Below are 20,131 nucleotides of genomic sequence, written 5' to 3'. Positions count from 1 at the left end.
AAAGTGGTGATTTAAGTAAAAAGAATTCTTTTCGCTGAAGGGTGAAGTTGGGCTAAACCCAGCGGAAGCGGGATGAAACACCTGTGTTTAGGGAACCTCTGATCCGCAGGGAAGGACAGCTCCTAGTAGAAGGGTCACCACTTCTCATGGGGCACGTGACTATGTTTTACATAAAATCCAATTTAATGGATCTTGAAAGAACCTCACAAAGGATGTGTTCATTATTTCCATTACCTAAGAAAAATAAAATCTTCCTCATTTTAAATAACTTGTCCCAAGCCTGACAGCTAGTAATGTAAGTAGATAGGAGTTGAGAAAAATGTTGGTTTTACTGTGGTCTTGCCGCACCTCGGGCTGCCATGAGAAATAAAGGCAGTCAGTCTACGGCTAGAAAGTGAAGTTGGTGAAAGCATCTGAGAGGAAGATGGTAGAACTGGGCCTGAGGATCAGGAATTCTAGCCCAGTGATGAGGAGCAGAAGGAATATTGTGTTCCACATTGTGGGTTCATGCAACCGTTGGGCAACTTCCCCCACCTGGTGATCGATCAATCGATTGGGCTTTTATGTCTGTTCTCCACATGAACTGGGAAAGGCCCTCTGCATCCAGCTGGCGTGACCTGATCCCATCTCTGAGGACCCACAGCACTTGCCAAGTCCTTTGCTCCCATTTCTCCTGCGTTATTACCAGTGGTGAGCATGTCTAATGCCACTTACTGCACAGCAAGGGCCAGGGGCCATCTTCATCACCACCCAGCACCTGGCATGTGATGGGTGCTCATTAATTGTTTGTTGAATTAATTAATGAACAAACACCAGTTTTTGTTCACATTTTAATCGTTCGAAAGTCTGAGTCATGGAAACTGATGCTTTCTCTACATTTTGGGAACTGCTGAATGGTTATTAAACTGTCACAAGGACCCATTAGGGGGTGCACAAAATCTCCCACATTGCTTTGCTTCCAAGTAGATGACCCCCCCACTAAATTATCCACATAATCATCACAGCTTGTTAACTCCCTTGAAGTGAAGGTTCAGGACATGGACAACATACAACATTCACTTTTTCATTCACTCGATAGAGTGCTGGGTGAGATTAACTTTGAATGCCCTTTGTTTGGTGGCAAGGTGAATCCAGTTTTTAGGTGTCATCATACCTTAAAAAAGCCTCTAAATTAAATTAATTTTTATTTAAAGCTAAGTAGAAATAGTGCATACATTAGATATTGTAAAAATCTACATTCTCCTCAAACTAAATTGTGGTTTTAAAACAATTCCAATGAGAACCATGCATGTGTGAACTAAAAAGCTGACAAGCTGAGTCTAAAGTCTACCTGGGGCCAACAGTCATGGCTCAGAGGTTGAGCATCGACCTATAATCCAGGAGATCCCTGTTCAATTCCCGGTCAGGGCACATGCCTGGGTTGTGGGCTCGATCCCCATTTGGGGGTGTGCAGGAGGCAGCCGATCAATGACTCTCTCATCGTTGATGATTCTATCTCTCTCTCTCCCTTCCTCTCTCTGAAATAATAAAGATATGTTTTAAATAAATAAATAAAATAAAGTCTACTTGGGGAAAATTGATGTAAGAGAAGAGCAAAAACATTTTGGAAAAAATGTAATAAAAGAGAACTTATACCAGATATTACATTATATAAAGCTACAATCATTAAAACAGTATGGTACCAACCTACGACTAAATAAATGAAACAAAATGGAAAACCCAGGAGAAGATCCTAGTAAAGTTAAGAAATGAAGTTATGATAAACACCGTATCCAATGATTTGGAGAAAAGAAAGAGAAAAAAAGGTATTGGTTATCTATTTGGGAAAAATAAAAGTGAGTCTACAGTTTCTCCTCATACAGACACAGTAGGGTGCGGTGCAGCCCACGCACCCTATTGAAAGCCCTACACTAACCTCCTGATACGGGGGTGGGTCTGGAAAGCCTGGTTTTTTGTATCACATGGCCCTCTCCGACTTCCTGGCTAGAGGTGATTGGCCAGAAATTTTTTAAAAAGTCAGTTTTTGCTCTCAAGAACATAAGCTAAGAGTTTCAAGTCCTCCAGTCAAAGTATTTGGACATGTAAAGTCGTAGAGTTGGAGCTGGAGTCCCTGTCAAGGCACCTCAAAGCCACACGCTTTGTCGGTAACTCTGCACTCCCAAAGCATGTGTGAGCAGAAAGGCCTGGTCCAGACGGGGACAACTGTGACCGGGAGAGGAGGCGCCAAAGAGAGACGCTGCCCAGCTCCTGGGAGGCTCCCGTTTGGGCAGCCCGGAGATGCCCCGGCATCGTTAAATAAGCTTCCTGTCACTTGAGGTGTTCTGAGTGGGTCTGTGTTTCCTACAAACAAATATATGAATGCACACAATTCATCAAGGCATGTTCTAGTTACAGTCTAGGACATAATATGAAAAAGTGAGATTGTAAAAGAAATAGAAGGAAACGCCTAATCCTGGCTGAGACATGTCTAAACCTGACAGCAAGAGGAAGCATAAGAGGAAGGATTAACGGGTCCGATTTGATTAAAATTGTTAGAATTCTGTTTGTCAAATATCACCATAAATGTAAACCCATGCTCATAGCAGCATCGTTCACAATGGCCCAAAGGTAGAAGCAACCCAAGTGTCCACAGGTGGATAAATGGGTAAACAAAATGTAATATATGCATACAAAGGGATATCATTCAGCCTGAAAAGGAATGAAATTCTGACACGTGCTACAACATGGATGAGCCATGAGGACATTATGCCAAGTGAAATAAACCAGCCACAAAAGGACAACACGGTATCATTTCACTTATAGGAGGTAATTCAAGTGGTCAGACTCATAGACACAGAAAGCAGAGTGGTGGGTGCCAGGAACCAGGGGGCAGGGAAAAGGGTAGTTGTGGTTTAATGGGTACAGTGTTTCAGTTTTCAAGATGAGCAAGTTTTAGAGATGGATGGTGGCGATGGTTGCAACAACGTGAATATACTTCACACTACTGACCTGTACACTTAAAAATAGTTAATACAGTAAATCTTATGTGTATTTTATCATAATTAAAATTTTCGAAAGTTAATATTTTTTGCATATATTTAAAATGCGCTTACAAAGAAAGAAGAGTTAAACTTTCTTAAGGAAAAAACAGACCATGGACATGAACACATGATTCAGAAAAGAAGAAATAAAATGGGGCAGTATCTCTTCAGTGCAATGTAATGATATATAATAAGAGTCTTAAAACGCGCACACCTATCCAAGGGAAGTAATTACAGGCATAGCGGAGATTTATGTACAGCGATTACCATCACAGTATTATTTATAATAGTGTAAAACTGGAATCACGCTAAGTGTGACCAACAGGGGAATGGAGCAGCTGAATACATCACGTCCCTTCCAAAGGCTGGCTGCCAAGCAGGCATGCTATCCTGTCTGGAAGAATATTGTAATGCTGTGAAAAATTCTTACGATACAACATTAAGTGGGCAAAAGATTTATAATTAATATATAAGGTACTGTCTACATCTTTGTTTAAAAAAAGGGGAGGGGGGATACACACAGCGGCAGAGAATAATTCAGTTGCTCTCGAGGAGTTTGTTGGGACTGTAATTTTCTACACTTGTCTGTGTTTTCCAAACTTTCTTTAATGGGCAGATGTTTCTTTTATAATAAGAAATAATTCCATATTCAGAATGAGGTCCATGTTGATGGAAGGTCAGAGTGCAAATGCAGGAACAGCCTTGTCTCACCGTGCAGGCCTTGGAATCTGCACGGCCTCTGCTCTTGCCATCTTCCCGTCTCGTGGCACAGCACCAGGCAGGGTGAAGCCGCTGTGCCAGCCCTCACTCCCCAAGCCAGGAAAGCAAGGGGGGCCTCTTTCCCTGCCACACAGATTGCTTCCCTTGCACGGCATTAAGAGGGAAGGGAAACCATCCATCCCCTACTTGCTCAGCAGGGGCTTCGCTGTGCAACTTAAAGGGGACACCCCGGGGATGTGGGTCCAGGAGTCAGCAGATGGCAAGCCGCACCCACCGTGAATGAGCAGGAGGGGGGCCCTGCTGTTGGCAGCTGGCTCCTGGTGGTCCTCCACCCAGAGGCAGCATTAGGGCTGGCAGGGGCCAGCCAGATGAACACACATCCCACAGCTGTCAGCCGAGGGGAAGAGGCCTGGCCATTCTCTGCTCATTTAGGGGAAATGAGCCATCAACACCCTGGTCTCCAGGGGTGTGAACTTTAAATAAGATGTTCCAACTGCAGTCGGTAGAGGCAGCTACTTTGCTGTGACCGGGAGGAGCATAACTGCAGGATTTGCCCCTGCTCCACAGCAGCCCTGGAGGCTGGCTCCATGCAGGTGAGGCCGCAGAGCTCGGAGAGCCGCAGGGCTCCAGCTGGAAGCAGCGGCCTTCACGGGGCGGGGGGAGCTGGCCTTGGGCAGCCTGCGGTGCTGCTTCTGGCCAGTCCTGCGGGGCGGGGCCCCTGCTGGGCTGAGCCTGCTCCTTCCTAGCCCCAGCCTCAGTCCCAGCCTCAGACACAGGTGTAGCATCTGAGCTCCCCACCCTGTCCCAGGAAGGCTGGAGTTTTGTAAAAGTGCCTTGGCCAACAGGAAGGAATTCAGTGCCTCTCGAAGCTACTTAGCAAGGACCGGGGCTTCTCCCAGTGGCCTCCTGTGGGAGACACTTTGCCTGAAAAAAAGTCAGGAAAAGGACAGGGTTGGGAGGGGTCAGAGTTAGGGGTGAAGGGGCAACTGAGGCCAGTTTAGATCCCCAAATCCCACCAGGGTTTCTCTCTGGTGGGGGCCATGCCTGGCACACTGGCAATCGGCAAACGGTAATTTCCCTCTGACCACCACATCTCCCTACTACCCACAACCTTGAAAGTATCGTCACACACATTTAATCAGGGAGAAACCTGATTCAGAGAGGTTAAGCAAATCACTCAAGGTCACCCAGCTACTGAACATCAGCTCTTTAAATCAATCACCCTAACATCAGTTCAGGTACTGGTTAGGGTCATGAGTTTATTCAAGGAATTGCAGGTTCGAAGCTGTCTTTGTGAGCCTAGACAGAGATGTAGGTTTGAGGCTATGTCAAATGTGCCCCCGAACCCCCACTCCCAACCCACCCCCTGCTGCATGGAGGCAAAGCAGTGGGAGAGCAACCATGGTGCTCAGGGGCTCCCCATGGCTGAGGAAGACCAACAGCAAGTGTGAGGGGTGCTACTGGCCTCATTTTCAATGTTGAAAAAAACAGGTCTATTCTGGAATAAAAAGAGCATCTATTAGCGGCCAAGAGAAGCATCCACCTGGTGTTAGAGGTTTCCTGGACTTCAATTTTGTGGCAAGACTTCAGGATAACAAACTTAAGCCTGTCTCAGTTCCTTGGGGCCTGAGGAGAGGGACCTGCAAACAGCCCCTGGGTTCAGCCCTCTGAGCTGTGGGGCGCAGGGCCTGGAATAAAGGCTCCCAGGAGCCTCCTTGGAGAGTTTTAATAAGAGCTCCACCCTAAAGTATTAACAATTCAGGACTTACTATACAGGACACCTCCTGTAATTGTTTGCACTTAAAGGGAGCTAAAGTGACAATGCCCTGGCTAGAATCCCTGAGTGTGTGGGGGGTGGGGGGCGTCTTTATTTGGCTCCAAATCATGACCCTACTTGGCTTCCAAATAAAGCCAGCAGCCAGAACTTTTAAGGAAAGTTCCATGATTAAAAATATTCACTTCGGAAGGCTCAACGGCACACAGACAGAAGAAGAGAGCCTTCAGCCCCAGTGCATTTAAAAATGGCTATTCTGTTTCCGAGGGAAGGAACAAATGAGGAAATCACTGTGTGAGTACGCGGGAGGCACGTGCTCACAAACAAGGCGCAGACCATCTGGTCCCATTAGCTGCTGTGCCCTCTGAACTGCACCCCGTGGACTAAGACACAGCTGCCTTGGCTGAAGTGTGAGCTACTCTGGGCCTCTCCAATCTCTCCACGCCCAAGGCTTTGGTGTGCCATCGGAGGCATTAACGATGCAGTCGAGATGTGTCTCATTAAGTTACTCCCATCTGCCCTGTGCCCCTCTACCCAAGAATGTGGAGAAGGGAACACAGATAGGGGAGACCCTGCCTGGTGGATGACCTTGCTGAGACAAGAAGGAGGGGTCCTGGTAGGATCTCTGCCGCCACCAGGCTCTACCCCACGTGGTGGTGGGATGTGTAGAAGGGTACAAGTGGGGCAGTGTGAAGAGCTCACCACTCAAAGTGAGGTCCTTGGAGCAGCAGCCTCAGCATCCATCCCCCGGGAGCTTGTCGGAAATGCAGACTCTCCACCCCAGACCTACTGAAGCAGAATCTGCATTTGAACAAGACCCCAGGTGATTCCTATGCATTGATATTTGAGAAGCACTAGTCTGCAACAGTGGTTCTACACCAGGGGTCATTTTTGCCCCTACAAGAGACATCGGTCAATTTCCAGAGACATCTGTCAATGTCTGGAGATATTATTTGTCATCACAACTGAGCAGGAAGGGAGGGGGGCCAGAGATGCTGATAAATATCTGATTATGCTCAAGAACAGACCACCCCCAGCAACAAAGAATTACCCAGTCCAAAATATTAATAGTGCTCAGGTTGAGAACTCCCTGGGGTAGAGTTTTCTAAGGGAAAGAAAAAATACATTAGGATCTGTTCCCTTTCTTCCTCAGAGTTCACCTGAAATTATTCAAACATGAATTTCTACAACATGCCCAGGACAGCTCCATAAACAGATGTCTCCTTCCAGCATTTAGTCCCAGAAGGCAGGGATGATGTCTTCCATTTCAAACAACATTAAAAATCTAAATTATGAACAGATACATCATCTTTCCTCCATTCCTCAAAGCATCTTATTATTTCCTCGTTTGTCATGGTGCCCTCTGAGTACACCCATGACGACGCCAGAGGCCCTGAGACCTGGTGCAGGGTTTTTCCTGGAGCTGGAGGTGGACTGTACTAAACTCAGCGTACGCATCACCTCGATCCGGGCACAGGCCAAACTTGTTGGCTACAAGGGCGTAAGCCATGGAGCCAGTTTTCTGTCACACGTGGTGGGGGCCCTTTTCAGGCTCAGATTCTGAGGAACCAAACAAAGATCCTCAAGTCTTGTTGAGTCTTTCTTCTTATATATGAATCCTATCCCCTCCTCCCTACGTCCACTGTCAGTCATGTCCTACTGGACCATCAAAATATTGTGCCTACTCATCCAGTCTTCTCTCTCTCCTTTTTCAGTCACCACCGGGTGACCAGAACAATCTTCAGCGTATAAATCTGGTCCTGTCATTCTTTTGCTCAAAATGCCTTAACGGTTTCCCACAACCAGAGGATAAATGTTAAACGCCTCAGTATAACATAAAATATTATCCTGCCTTCATCTCCTGTCATACTTATCTTTGAATATCCAAATGCCAAGGTCATATGTAATTGTCTAAAAACAAAGATCTTGGGTGTCTCTACATATTGTTAGCTGCCTTTTCTTTTTCCTAGACTATCTAGTCTCAAAGTGCCTAACCCAGTAAAATTCTACTAAACCTTAGTTTCAACCTGAGTATTACCGCCTCTGAGAAACCTACCCCGATCCTTCCAACAGATACAGTTCTGCCTCTTCCATCATTTCTCAACTGTGTCTCCATTACAGCAGTGATCCAGTTTTCTTATAGTTGTTTTGTTTGCGCATCTCTCTTTCATTAGGCCCTTGAGCTCCATGGGCACAAGAATCACATTTTTCTTTGTGTCCCACACCCTGGCATAGGTCCTAATATACCTACGCAGCTCAAGGGATACTTGTTGAATGAATAAAACAAGATAGTAAGATGGGATCATCAATGTCACATGAAAGACGGGGACCACAGAAATGTCTCCTATGGTTATAGAACAAAGGCAGACTGAAGATCTACATGGTAAAAGGAATCAACAATGACCCGCAGGTTTCAGAGCCTGGAATAGTGGCATTCTTGGGGAAAATAATAAGGAAGTCAGAAAGAGGAATAGGTTAAAGGTTAAAGATGATTTTTAAGTTTTTGGTGAGACATTTCTATAGGGATATTCACCAGAAAGTTGGAAATGTAGGCACAGAGCAGAGGGAAGAGGTCTGAGCTCAAGAAATGGATTTGAGTAGGACCTAGCTAGAGGTGAAAGCGAGGCCCATGAGAATAGAATATATTAATGAGGGAGAGAGGAGGGAGAAAAAGCGGGTGAAATTTTTAAGATTAAATTTACTGGGGTACCCTCTGCTATTAACATTGTATGATTTTCTGGCATCGATGTATTCTGTTGCATACTCCCCATCCAAAGGCTACTTCCCTTCCCTCACCATATATTTGCTCCACTTACCCCCACTCTCCTCCCACCCTCTTTCCCCTCCAGTGATCATGATTCTGCTGCCTGTCTAGGAGTTTGTTTTATCTGTTTGTTACTTTTTGTTTCATGGTCGACATATGAGTAAAATCATACGGTTTCTTCCTTTCTAATTTTTATATTTCAATTACAGTTGACATTCAATATTATTTTATAATAGTATCAGATGTACAGCATAGTCATTAGACAGTTATATAATTTACAGAGTGGTCCCCCGAAAAAGTCTTGTGCCCACCCGGTACTATGCATAGTTATTACAGTATTAGTGACCACATTCCCCATGACTACCAGTTTGCACTTCTTAATCCCTCCACCTCTTCACCCAGTCCCCCGACCCCTCTCCACTCTGGCAACCATCAGTCTGTACTCTTTATCTGTGAGTCTTTTTCTGTTTTGTTTGTTCGTTTATTTTGTTCTTTCAATGCCAAATACAAGTGAAATCATATGGCATTTGTCTTTCTCTGTCTGACTTATTTCACTCAGCATAATAAACCCTAGGTCCATCCATGTGGTCACAAACGGTAATATTTCGTTCTTTTTTATGGCACAGTGATATTCCATTATATGTATGTACCATGTCTTCTTTATCCACTCATCTACTGATGGGCACTTAAGTTGCTTCTATGTCTTGGCTATTGTAAATAACACTGCATTGAACATAATGGTGCATATATCTTTTGGAATTAGTGTTTCGGGCTTCTTTGGATAAATACACAGAAGTGGAGTTGTTGGGTCATAAGGCAGTTCCATTTTTAAGTTTTTTAGTAATCCCCATACTGTTTTCCATAGTGGCTGCACCAATCTGTATTCCCACCAAGAGTGGACGAAGGCTCCCTTTTATCAACATTCTTGCCAACACTTGTTTGCTGTTTATTAATGACAGCCATTCTGACAGGTGTGAGGTGATAGCTCATTGTGATTTTATTTGCATTTCTCTGATGATTAGTGACACTGAGCATCTTTTCATATATCTACTGCCATCTGTATGTCCTCTTTGAAAAAATATCTATTCAGATCCTTTGCCCATTTCTATCTGGATTGCTGCTGTTGTTGTTGGTGGTGGTGGTGGAGTTGTATGAATTCTTTATAAATTTTGGATATCAATTCCTTATTGGGTGTATCATTGGTGAATATCTTCTCTCACTCAGTAGGCTGTCTTCTTATTTTGTTGATGGTTCCTTTGTTGTGCAAACATGTTTTAGTTTGATGTAGTCGCATTTGTTTATTTTTTTCTTTTGCTTCCCTTGCGTAAGGAGATACATCAGAAAAACATTTCTAAGAGCAATGTCAGAGACCTTACTGCCTATGTTTTCTTCTAGGAGTTTCATGGTTTGGGGTCTTACATGTACACCTTTAACCCATTTTGTTTATTCTTATATATGCTGTGAGAAGATAAAAAACCTGTACTTATAAAATTATAAGACACTGAAGAAAGAAATTGAAAATAAATGAACGCATACACTATGGTCATGGATAAGAAGAATTAACATTGATAAAATGTCCATAGCACCAAAGCATCTATAGATTCAATACAATCCCTATAAAATACCAATGGTGTGTTTCACAGAACTAGAACAAATAATCCAAAAATTTACATGAAACCACAAAAGACCCTGAATAGCCACAGCTTGTTGGTAATGTTACATTTGCTTTGTTTTATTTTGTTTTTGACTGTCCTAAATTCTTTACTGGGTAAGAATTTTACAAACATTCCTTATATTAGCTGTAACGGTGAGCTGGAGAGTAATGCACCTTCTCCAAGCTGCAGGGTGAGAAGCACCAGTAGTGTGGTGGAACCTGTGGCCCTTTCCAAGGTCACAGCTCTTGAGCCTACAGACGTCAGCCCTCGCATCTGCCTGTGTTTGTGGACTGGCTTGGTGATCCACTGGGTCTCAGGATTCCTTCTAACAGCCTTATGGAACGGATCAGTGAGGATACCCTCAAAGAATCGGCCTGTGGCATCTTCACCAACCCAGTAAGAACTCAGCACTCTCCGAGCCCCACAGTGGCCCCCAGCTGGCCCCTCGGCACCAGACTGAAGGCCTGGAGCAAGCTTTAGCTGGTTATCACCATGATGGACAGGCTTCCCGGAGGTGCCACCCTTAGGAACAGGGCGTCTGTGGGCATCATGGAGCAGAGGAATCTGATATATGACATAACCTCGCTTGGCCTTGTATTCCAGCTTGTGAGCTTCATGGGGCCTGGTGGGCCTGTGGAGCGCACAGAGGTGGAGGTTCTGCCAGCATCTCGCCCTGAGAACAAAGCGCATCACATCCAACCGCTGCTTCCTCCACAGCTCCTGGGGGTGCCTGTCAGCGCCCATCCTGCTCACCTGATGGCTGCGGCCAAATGGAAAAGAAGCGTCCCCCCCACCACCCCGTTTTTTGATAAACATTGGCATTCGGAGAGGTGAACAGTTCTTATTCACCTGATCCACATTGCTCGTGGTTTTCAAATTCTGTTAATGTCCTGCCCATACTGGTCACGGTTTTCAGATTCTGTTAAGGCCCTGCCCACACTGGTCACGGTTTTCAAATTCTGTCAATGTCCTGCCCTGACCTCTGTCTCTGCCAGACTGAAGGGTGCTAACCTCATGCTTGTTTCAGGGTGGCGGTCCCCAACCTCCATCCCACCAATTACACTCATGCGCTTCTTTCCTGACATGTGGAAATCAGAGCCACCCGGAGATATTCAGTGTCAGCGACGCCAAAGAAATACCCGGTTAGATAGGTAAAGCAGCGTCTTGGCCTTCTCCCTCGGGGTCTGCTGCGTGTTGAGGGGCCCCTTCCCCAGCTCTCTGAGAAGGCCCAGGGCGAGGCCCGCTCAGCTCGCGGGCTTGCCATCTTCACTTCCCCATGCTTCATGGTCACCTGCGGAGAATCTACTGATTTGAAACTGAATTTGGATAATCATTCCTTTTCCTTTTTTTAACCCCACTGCACTCCTTCCTGCCCATCAGTATCAGACTTAACAGCCAGTCGAAGCTGACTGACAGGCAGCTCACTGCTGAGGCCACAGAGACCTTTGGAAAGCACTGGGTGTGTGTAAACAAACAGCTTCTCTCAGCTCTAGGACCTGCACATGCTCCCCTGCCCCCAGGACTCAAGCCCAGGGAGGCACAGTTGCCGGCATGCGGTTCCCTTCCAAAGTGTTGACCCATAAAATTCATACCAGAAACAGCTTTTATTGCTACTACATAGGTGGGTGAAAAGAGCTCTACTCAAAGGACTCTGTGCCAACAGAGCACAGAAAACAGTACAAATGCTCCTATGCTAGTTTATTTACTCCAAAGCCAACTCCAAGAGATGCTAACCTGAGAGGATTCAGGTCTGAGCCATAAGTGATTGATAGTTTCCCTCTGACCCAATATGAGCGAAGTAATGCCAACGGATGATAGGTCAGGCTCGGTTCTGTTGATGATCGATGACAAGGAGACATGATGGGGGAATCAATAATAAATTAATGAGGTGGCACCTTTAGCAAAATTATCATGGCCAGCCAAGGTTTTATTCTTCTTTGCAAGGTACAAACAAATGCATTTTAGCCGGCAGCATTGTTTCTCCAGCGTGTAAAATTTAACCAAAGGATGCCAGGCCATGCCTGCTCGTTAGCTCATCAGATACCCTGGTGTAGAGCCTCTTTCTTTAGGGCACATCAGAGCCCGAAGGAGCCACTCTGGGAGAAGGGACCTCTGCCTGCCCTCCTCCGTGGTGAAAGCAGAGCCGGGTGAGAGGCAGGGGCAAAAAGACGACCGACTTTCACGACTTCAGTCCTGATATTCGTTTCTATGTTTGTTCAATTCTTCTCATCAGTGTGAAGGGTAAGTTCCTCACAAACTGATTATGTGGTATGGAAATGAGCAATCTTGATACAAACATAAAATATATCTTCTATTTTACTACTTAGGATCCCGATTGTTAGCATATACAGATGGAAAGACTGCTAAATATAGGCCCAAAGGAACTGTTTCTTTAAAAGGAAAAATGGGAGGAAAAACTTAGACGACGCTGAGCACCAACATAATAAATAAAAAAAATTCACTCATGAATTCAGACCAACAGTGAAGAGGCCCACTGGGATCACAGAATATTTTAAAAGAAATTATATGATTATATAATTAATTAAATAGTTATAGTTAATAATCATTTGTTTTTAACACGGAAGTGACCGGTGTCTTAACTAACCAAGAATTTTCAAGGTTTCTGAGCCCTGGCCGGTGTGGCTCAGTTGGCTGGAGTGTCATATACCGAAACGTTGCAGGTTCAGTTCCCAGTGGTGCATCCACAGAAAGCAACCAATCGATATTCTCTTTCACATAGACGTTTCTGTCATTCCCCTGCCCTCTCTCTAAAGTCAGTGGGCATCCTTGGGTAAGGATTTCCAAAAAAAGGTCCTTGCCGCATACTTTAATAAAGGCCGAAGATTATTTATATTTGGCTTATCCATATCTTGTAGGTACATGATTATTGTTAAGTTCTTGAGAACCGTTTATGTTCTCTTAAGGAGATATAACACCCCATCCTTGTTTACATAAACAAATAAATTACAAAATCTTTTCTGGTCCCATAAATAGAGCAAAGCTTAGCTTCAACCTAGCTCCTGCCCAGACCTTCACAAATATCAAAGCAGTGAGGCCCAATTAAATGTTGTTTCACCATATGTACTCTCAATGTGTGGGGGGAAGGGGGACTGGTTAATTCAGCTAAGGACACATTTCTTACGGCGTTATTATGTTTTACTATACTCTGCAAACAAAACAGAATTTTACATTCTGTTATGGATCACCAATTAGCCCTGCTAGACTGAAAAAAATTCTGTTTACTCTCCGAAGTTAGCTTTGTGTTTTGGTTTTATGTGTCCCCATGGATCTTTCTTTCTAGGTCAAGTCAGTTCATGAAAGGAGAGTTGAGTGGCTAATGGGGGAGGAACCCCACAAGCACCAGGCAAGATGCAGTACTGAGTGTCCCTTGCTGCCACCCACTCAGGGCTCTCAGAGGAAAGGGTGTCCCCTTACACCCTTGGACACATCTCTCCCCTTATCTGAATTTACTCCCATCTTTACTGATAGGTCCTGGATCTTTCCTGTATCTACCATGCTGCTTTGATTTTATCACTTGCTCCCTCCTTCAGAGTCAGACTGGGCTTGTATTCCAGCTTACAATTTACTTTCTTTTTGACCTTTGGGCAGGTTACTTAAGGATTCTGAGCTACTGTTCCCTCATTTATGAAATGGAAATAATATGATCCCATAAAGTTACTGTGTTATTAAAACATGACATGTGGCCTGGCCAAGTGTAGGACTGTCCTCAGTCCCTCCATTGTTTCACCCTGTGGACCACCTGACCTCTGCCCCCTGCCGCTGCTTCTGCTTCTCTGATTGGTTCTTGCCTAATTTTGTTATCTCTCAAGTCTCAATCCTCATTCCTCTTTTGGTACCCCATGTTCCCCCTCAAAAGATGCCATTCAATCTTTAGTTCCAGCCCTGACCTCTATCCTCAGTTAAGTTTTCAACTTTCTACCTTCCTGTGAATATCCATATGTGGAGGACACATTATTACCATCTCAACTCAACGTATTCACCTATATGAACCTTGAGGCTATAGTATGATTTAAGTTATAGATTCACCTCCATGAAATGGAAAGATGTCATTGCCCCTCAAAAAAGAACTCATTACATCAAATTATATATACCACATAAGTATTCACGGGAATATCATCAGTGTCTTACTATACCATGAGTACATTATTATCAAATGAGTATATCAATGTTACATCAAATGATATATATCATGTATTTCATGAATATATCATGATTAGTATATTGAGTATATCACTGAGACTAAACATTTTTACTCATTAAATCAAAAAACTTTTATGGGCATAAGTGGCAATTATTTAATCATAATGAAAATATGATTCTAGACTACAAACGACAAGCGCAGGATGGTATATTATTTGGGGAATTTATTTTCAGTCTTCTTTAACTATCTGCAGAAATATTGATTTACCAATTTATCTCAGATGATTACATCTCAGGTTGGAATAAAGTTTTAGTTTAAAATACTCTCAAAACAGGACCAAATTTTCAAAATAATACTAATTCTTCAAGCAATTATCTGTCTTTGAAATATGTGAAAGTTCATTTTAAATAGTTCTTTAGATCCTAAAACTATTTCAGAGAGGTAAAACTTCTCGGATACTTATGAATATAGATGTAAAAATCCTTAATAAAATACTAGCAAACCAAATCCAGCAACATCTCAATAGATGCAGAAAAAGCATTTAACGAAATTCAACACCCTTTTGAGATTAAAAACACTTCACAAACTAAGGATAGAAGGGAAGGTTCTCACCTGATAAAAAAAAACAACCCTATGAAAAACTCACAGCTGCCCAGCCGGACATGGCTCAGCGGTTGAGCATCGACCTGGGATCCAGGAGATCGCAGTTCGATTCCCGGTCAGGGTACATGCCCGGGTTGCGGGCTCGATCCCCAGTCATTGGTGTTTCTGTCTCTCTCTCTCCCCCTCTCCTTTCCTCTCTCTGAAATCAATAAAGATATAAAAAAAAAGAAAAAAAAGAAAAACTCACAGCTAACATTCCACTTAATGGTAAAACACTGAATGTTGCCCCTAGGATCACAAGTAAGACATCAATGTCCACTCATAACTTCTACTGCACTGGAGCTTCTACCGCGGTAATTAGACAAGAAAAAGAAAAAAGAAATAATTTAAACCATCTCTATTTCCAGATGCCATGATCTTGTGTATTTATACATATATATACACAAATATACATACATATAATATATGTATACATATAAATATATATATATATTAAGGAATCCACTAAAAAACTACCAGAACTAATAAACAAGTTTAGCAAGGTTGCAGAATATAAGATCAACATATAAAAATCAATTATTTTTCCATACACTAACAACTATGACCTTTGGGCAAGTTACTTAACATTTCTGATCTACAGTTTCTTCAAACAATCTAAAACTAAAATTAAGAAAATAATTATATTTATAACAACATCATAAATAATAAGCCACAAAGAAATGCAAGACTTTTACCATTAAAACTATGAACAATGTAGCAAGAAATTAAAGAAGACTAAAGTGGAAAGAGATCCCATGTTCATGGACCAGAATACTTAAAATCGTTAAAATGGCAACATTTTCCAAATTGATTTACAGCTTCAATATAATCCCTATCGAAATTCCAAATAGCTATTAAAAAAAAAAAAAAAAGACAAGCTGATTCTTTAAAATGCATATGAAAATGAGAGGAACCAGAACAGCCAATCCAATTTTGAATTTTAAAAAAACAAAAACGAAGTTGGAAGACTCAGACTTCCCAATTTCAAAAATTATTACAGAACTACAGTAAGACACTTTGATACTGAAATAAAGATAGACCAATAGATCAATAAATTACAAAGATAGTCTAGAAATAAACCTTTACACTTAAGGTCAACTGACTGTCAACAAGGGTACTGAGAAAATAATCTGAAGGACAAAATAAGCTTTTCAAAAAAAAATGGGGCTGGTACAACTGGAGATACACGTGCAAAAGAACAAAGTTGGCTCATAAACCTAAATGTAAGAGCTAAAACTACAAAACTCTTAGAAGAAAATATAGGAGTAAATCTCAGTGAGCTTGGATTATGCAAAAGCTTCTAAGATACAATACCAAAAGCATAAGTTCTGAAGAACAATAGATAAAATATATTTCATCATACTTAGAAACTTATGTATTTCAAAAGATAGCCTAAGAAAAGTTAAAAGACAACCCACAGAATGAGATAATCTATTGGCAAATCCTACATCTGATAAAAAGACGTATCTCCAGTTACATAAAAATAACCTTTCAACTCAAAAATAAAATGACAATCCGATTAAAAAAAATAAAGTATTTCAACAGATGTGTCTCCAAATACAATATACAAAAATGGCCAATAAGCACATGAAAGGATGCTCAATGTCATTAGCCATTGGGAAAATGCAAATTGTGATCAAAATAAGATACTATTCTACACCCACTAGGATATCTACAATCAAAAAGCAGATTAATAGCAAGGATTAGTGAGCATTCAAAGAAATCGGAACTCTCACTCAGTCTAGCTGTTCCTAAAAATGTCAAACGAAGAGTTACCACGTGACCTAGCAGCTCCACCACAACTTTTATACCCAAGGTAACTGAAAACATATGTTCAGATAGCAACCTGTAAATGAATGTTCCTAGCAGCACTGTTCATAACAGCCCAAAAGCAGAAATAACCCGCATGTCCAGTAACTGATGAATAAATAAAGTGTGATTTTTCCATACAAGAAAACATGATTTGGAAGAGCTTAGAATATGCTAAGTGAAAGAAGCCAGTCACAAAGGACCACATGTTGCTTCCATTCAAATGAAATGTTGAGAACAGGCAAATCTAGACTTCTATCCCAGGGTCAGGGCTGAAGGGGGGGATGGAGAGAGATTGCTAATAAGAACAAGGTTCCTTTTTTTTTTAATCCTCACTGGAGGATATTTTTCCATTGCTTTTCAGAGACAGTGAAAGGGAAAGAGAGAGAGAAACATCGATGTGAGAGAGAGACATCGATTGGTTGCCTCCCACACACGCACCGACCAGGGCCCAGGACGAAGCCTGCAACCTAGGTACGTGCCCTTTGCCAGAATCAAACCTGGGACCCTTCAATCTGCAGGCCGATGCTCTAACCACTGAACCAAACCGGCCAAGGCAAGAATAAGGTTCTTTTGGGGGTGATGAAATGTTCAAAAATTGATTGTGGTGATAGCTGCGCAACTCTGAATATACTACAAACCACTGAATTATACACTTTAAATGAGTGAATTGTATGGTACATAAGCTCTGTCTCAATAAACCTGTTTTTGAAAATGTTCGATACCCTATTTACAGATCACATCAAAATTTGTGGAGTCAAATCCAGCATCCACTGAAAAGTGGACGTAATGAAGGATGCTGCTTTCGATGTTCTAAGGGGTAATGCTAAGGTTTGGGACACTAATTGATGGTATTATGGCTACAGATGCTAAAATCTTGCTTCATCACATCTACCCTTCTCCATGAGGTTCATGACGGCCAAAAGCACATGAAGGCCAGGTGCTGCTTTGTTAGCTGGGCTTGTGCAAAGCCCCAGTTTAGAGCGCTCTGTACTAAGGGGCTGAGACTTGTGGCTTATCCGTGGTTCTCAGACCAGCAGCTACCTAAGAACTTGTTAGAAATGCAAATTCTCAGACAAACCAAGACTAAGGAATGAGAAACTCTACGATGAGGCCAAGTGATACATTTACCAAAAGTTACCTGGAAATTTTTATACAGCATAAGTTTTGAGAACCACTGATTTGATCTAAAGCCTGGGAACCAGGCCTCAGGGTCTCACCGTCGCCTGGCCAGGTCCCTGGTACTGGAGAGCAGAGAAAGGAAAGCAATGCCCTCATGTTCATGCACGAAAATGCTCACCTCACATTCTCCTGCCTTCATTTCTGCTCGGCGGCTACGGTACCGGCCGGCTGGCTGCACACAGGTGTGTCGCGAGAGGCCTTCACTCCCGCTGCACCTGGCACCTGGCACCCACCACCTGGCTCCTCTTGCTCTCTGCCCTGTGGCTTTTCAGGCTTGTGCCGGGGCCTTCAGCCATCCCATCACACGTGCAAACCTGGAGTGAGGGGCTTCAACCACCTCTGGGGGCGGGATTCAGGAGGCAAATGCTCAGGCAGGCACTTTCAGGGTCCTTTCCCGTGTTCTCAGCAGGGCTCAGCTCCCAACACTCACGGTTATGACCAGCACAGCAACATCCACGGCTACACCCAGGCGGTAACCCCGGGTCGGCTTCCTCTCCTTCCCTGTTTGCTTTCTCAGTCTCCACTCCTCGGGATCATGCCCCACATAAACTGCCCCACACAGGCCCTTGTCTCAGGCTCTGCTTTGGGGGGGACCTAAGCGAAGTCGCTGATCCCTGTGACCATGGGCTAAAATGCCCATCAACTGGACCAGTCATGTCAGGTGCGCTCGGAGGAGCAAGGGAACTGACTGGAAAGCTTACCCTGGCTGAGGAGGAGCTGAGCTCCGCTCTCCCTCTCCCAGATGCAGACATCGCCAAGACGCACAATTTTCAGTTACTATCCTAAGTAAATAATTAATGTCTCCAAGCTAAAATCACATACAAGATTTAGAGGGAAAGGGAATAGGGCCGAGTGCCGGGATGCCAGCTGTGACTCTGGGCACTCCCTCACAAGCGCCACCTGTCAGTTCCCGAGTTTTCTGTCCTTTGCTGCGCGCAGTTGTGGGTGTGACTATTTCAGTCTCCAGGCCTGTAAAATGCGAGGGTTGGACAAGAAGCCCCAAAGTCTCACCCAGCCCAAAATGCCCCTGGCTCTGTTCCTGAAGAGATGTCCAATTCACACAGCTTAAAAAATACATAGGAAATCGGTAAAAGTATATCCTCAAACTCAACGTCAGACCAGCCCCCCTGCTCTGCTTCCCCCCACAACCAGTAGAACTTTCCAGAACCAGGTCCATGCCCGTGGTACTCAGAGCAGTTGTCCACGGCTCACGCCTGCACAGAACAGCCCTTGAATACATTTTTGTGCAATGAATGTGTCTTTTCCCATGAGGAAAAAAAAATTCCTATCGGAAACAGGTCTGTCTTACACTTCAGGGTGGGGAATCGGTTGTTTCTTTCGGGGTAACCCCCTAACCTGTACTCACTACTAGAAAAGTGCACTGTTCTATTTATTGGAAACAGGTTTTGAAAAAACACCTGTGCCCTTGGGAGCACCTTTATCCTGTCCCTTTATGAGGAACAACAGCCCAAATGTCAGCTCCAAGCTCTTCCTTTCTGCACCTCCAGGGTCTCAGCCTGGCCCTTGGCATCAGCTGAGTGCTGAGCAAGCCCTGGACACCTATCTCCTTCCTCCTTTCTCCCTCCCTTCCTTCCTCCCTTCCTTCCCCCTTCCTCCTCCCTCCCTCCTCCTTCCTCCTCCCTCCCTCCCTCCCTCCCTCCCTTCCTTCCTTCCTTCCTCCCTCCCTCCCTCCCTCCCTCCCTCCCTTCCTCCTTCCTTCCTTCCTTCCTCCCTCCCTCCCTTCTTCCCTCCCTCCCTCCTTCCTTCCTTCCTTCCTCCCTCCCTCCCTTCTTCCCTCCCTCCCTCCTTCCTTCCTCCCTCCCTTCTTCCTCCTTCCTCCTCCTTTCCTCCTTCCTCCTCCTTCCTCCCTTCTTTCCTCCTCCCTCCCTTCTTCCTCCTTCCTCCTCCCTCCTTTCTTCCTTCCTCCCTCCCTCCCTCCCTTTCTTCCTCCTCCCTCCCTTCCTCCTCCTTCCTCCTCCCTTCCTTCCTCCTTCCTTCCTCCTCCTTCCCTCCCTTCCTCCTCCCTCCCTTCCTTCCTCCTTTCCCTCCCTCTCATCCCCTCCTCATCGGCTCAGGTCTCAGTCTCTCCATGATAAGTGGCTCCCCCTTCTTCCTGCTCAAAGACGATCCCTCCCAGAGGACTCTGGCTCCTCAGTGATTTAATACTTATGTTGCTTAAGGCTGCAGCTCTTGCTCCTGGGAGACATCTCTGCCTCTCCGGGTCTTGGAGTGACTGCAGGACTTCTGGAGGCCTGGGGTCAGCAAGGAAAGAGCAAAGCGGGAGGGGGCCCACCCCACTCGACTTCAGTGGCAATGCAGGCAGGGGGGTCGTTCAAGAGTCCGGGTGAAAACTAGCTAGGGAAATGGGGTAGCCTGGTGATGCATGGGGGCCTCTGGGAGGCT

At 44.3% G+C, this 20,131-nt stretch overlaps 1 protein-coding gene and 1 pseudogene across 5 annotated transcripts in view; both read right to left on the bottom strand.

Annotated features, from left to right (window-relative positions):
* Positions 1-20,131, bottom strand: part of SHISA6 (shisa family member 6) — a gene marked incomplete at both ends in the record, with an annotated part of 269,709 nt that overhangs the window by 158,293 nt on the left and 91,285 nt on the right. The window lies entirely within an intron of this gene.
* On the bottom strand, positions 10,040-10,677 carry LOC308568752 (large ribosomal subunit protein eL15 pseudogene; annotated as a pseudogene). The gene has a single exon. The product of its transcript is annotated as a large ribosomal subunit protein eL15 pseudogene (transcript).

This window comes from Miniopterus schreibersii (genome assembly GCF_964146895.1).
Source record: "Miniopterus schreibersii genome assembly, chromosome: 16".
NCBI lineage: Eukaryota > Metazoa > Chordata > Mammalia > Chiroptera > Miniopteridae > Miniopterus > Miniopterus schreibersii.
The sequence above is the reverse complement of the archived record's forward strand: the minus strand, read 5'-3'. Positions and strand labels throughout refer to the sequence as shown.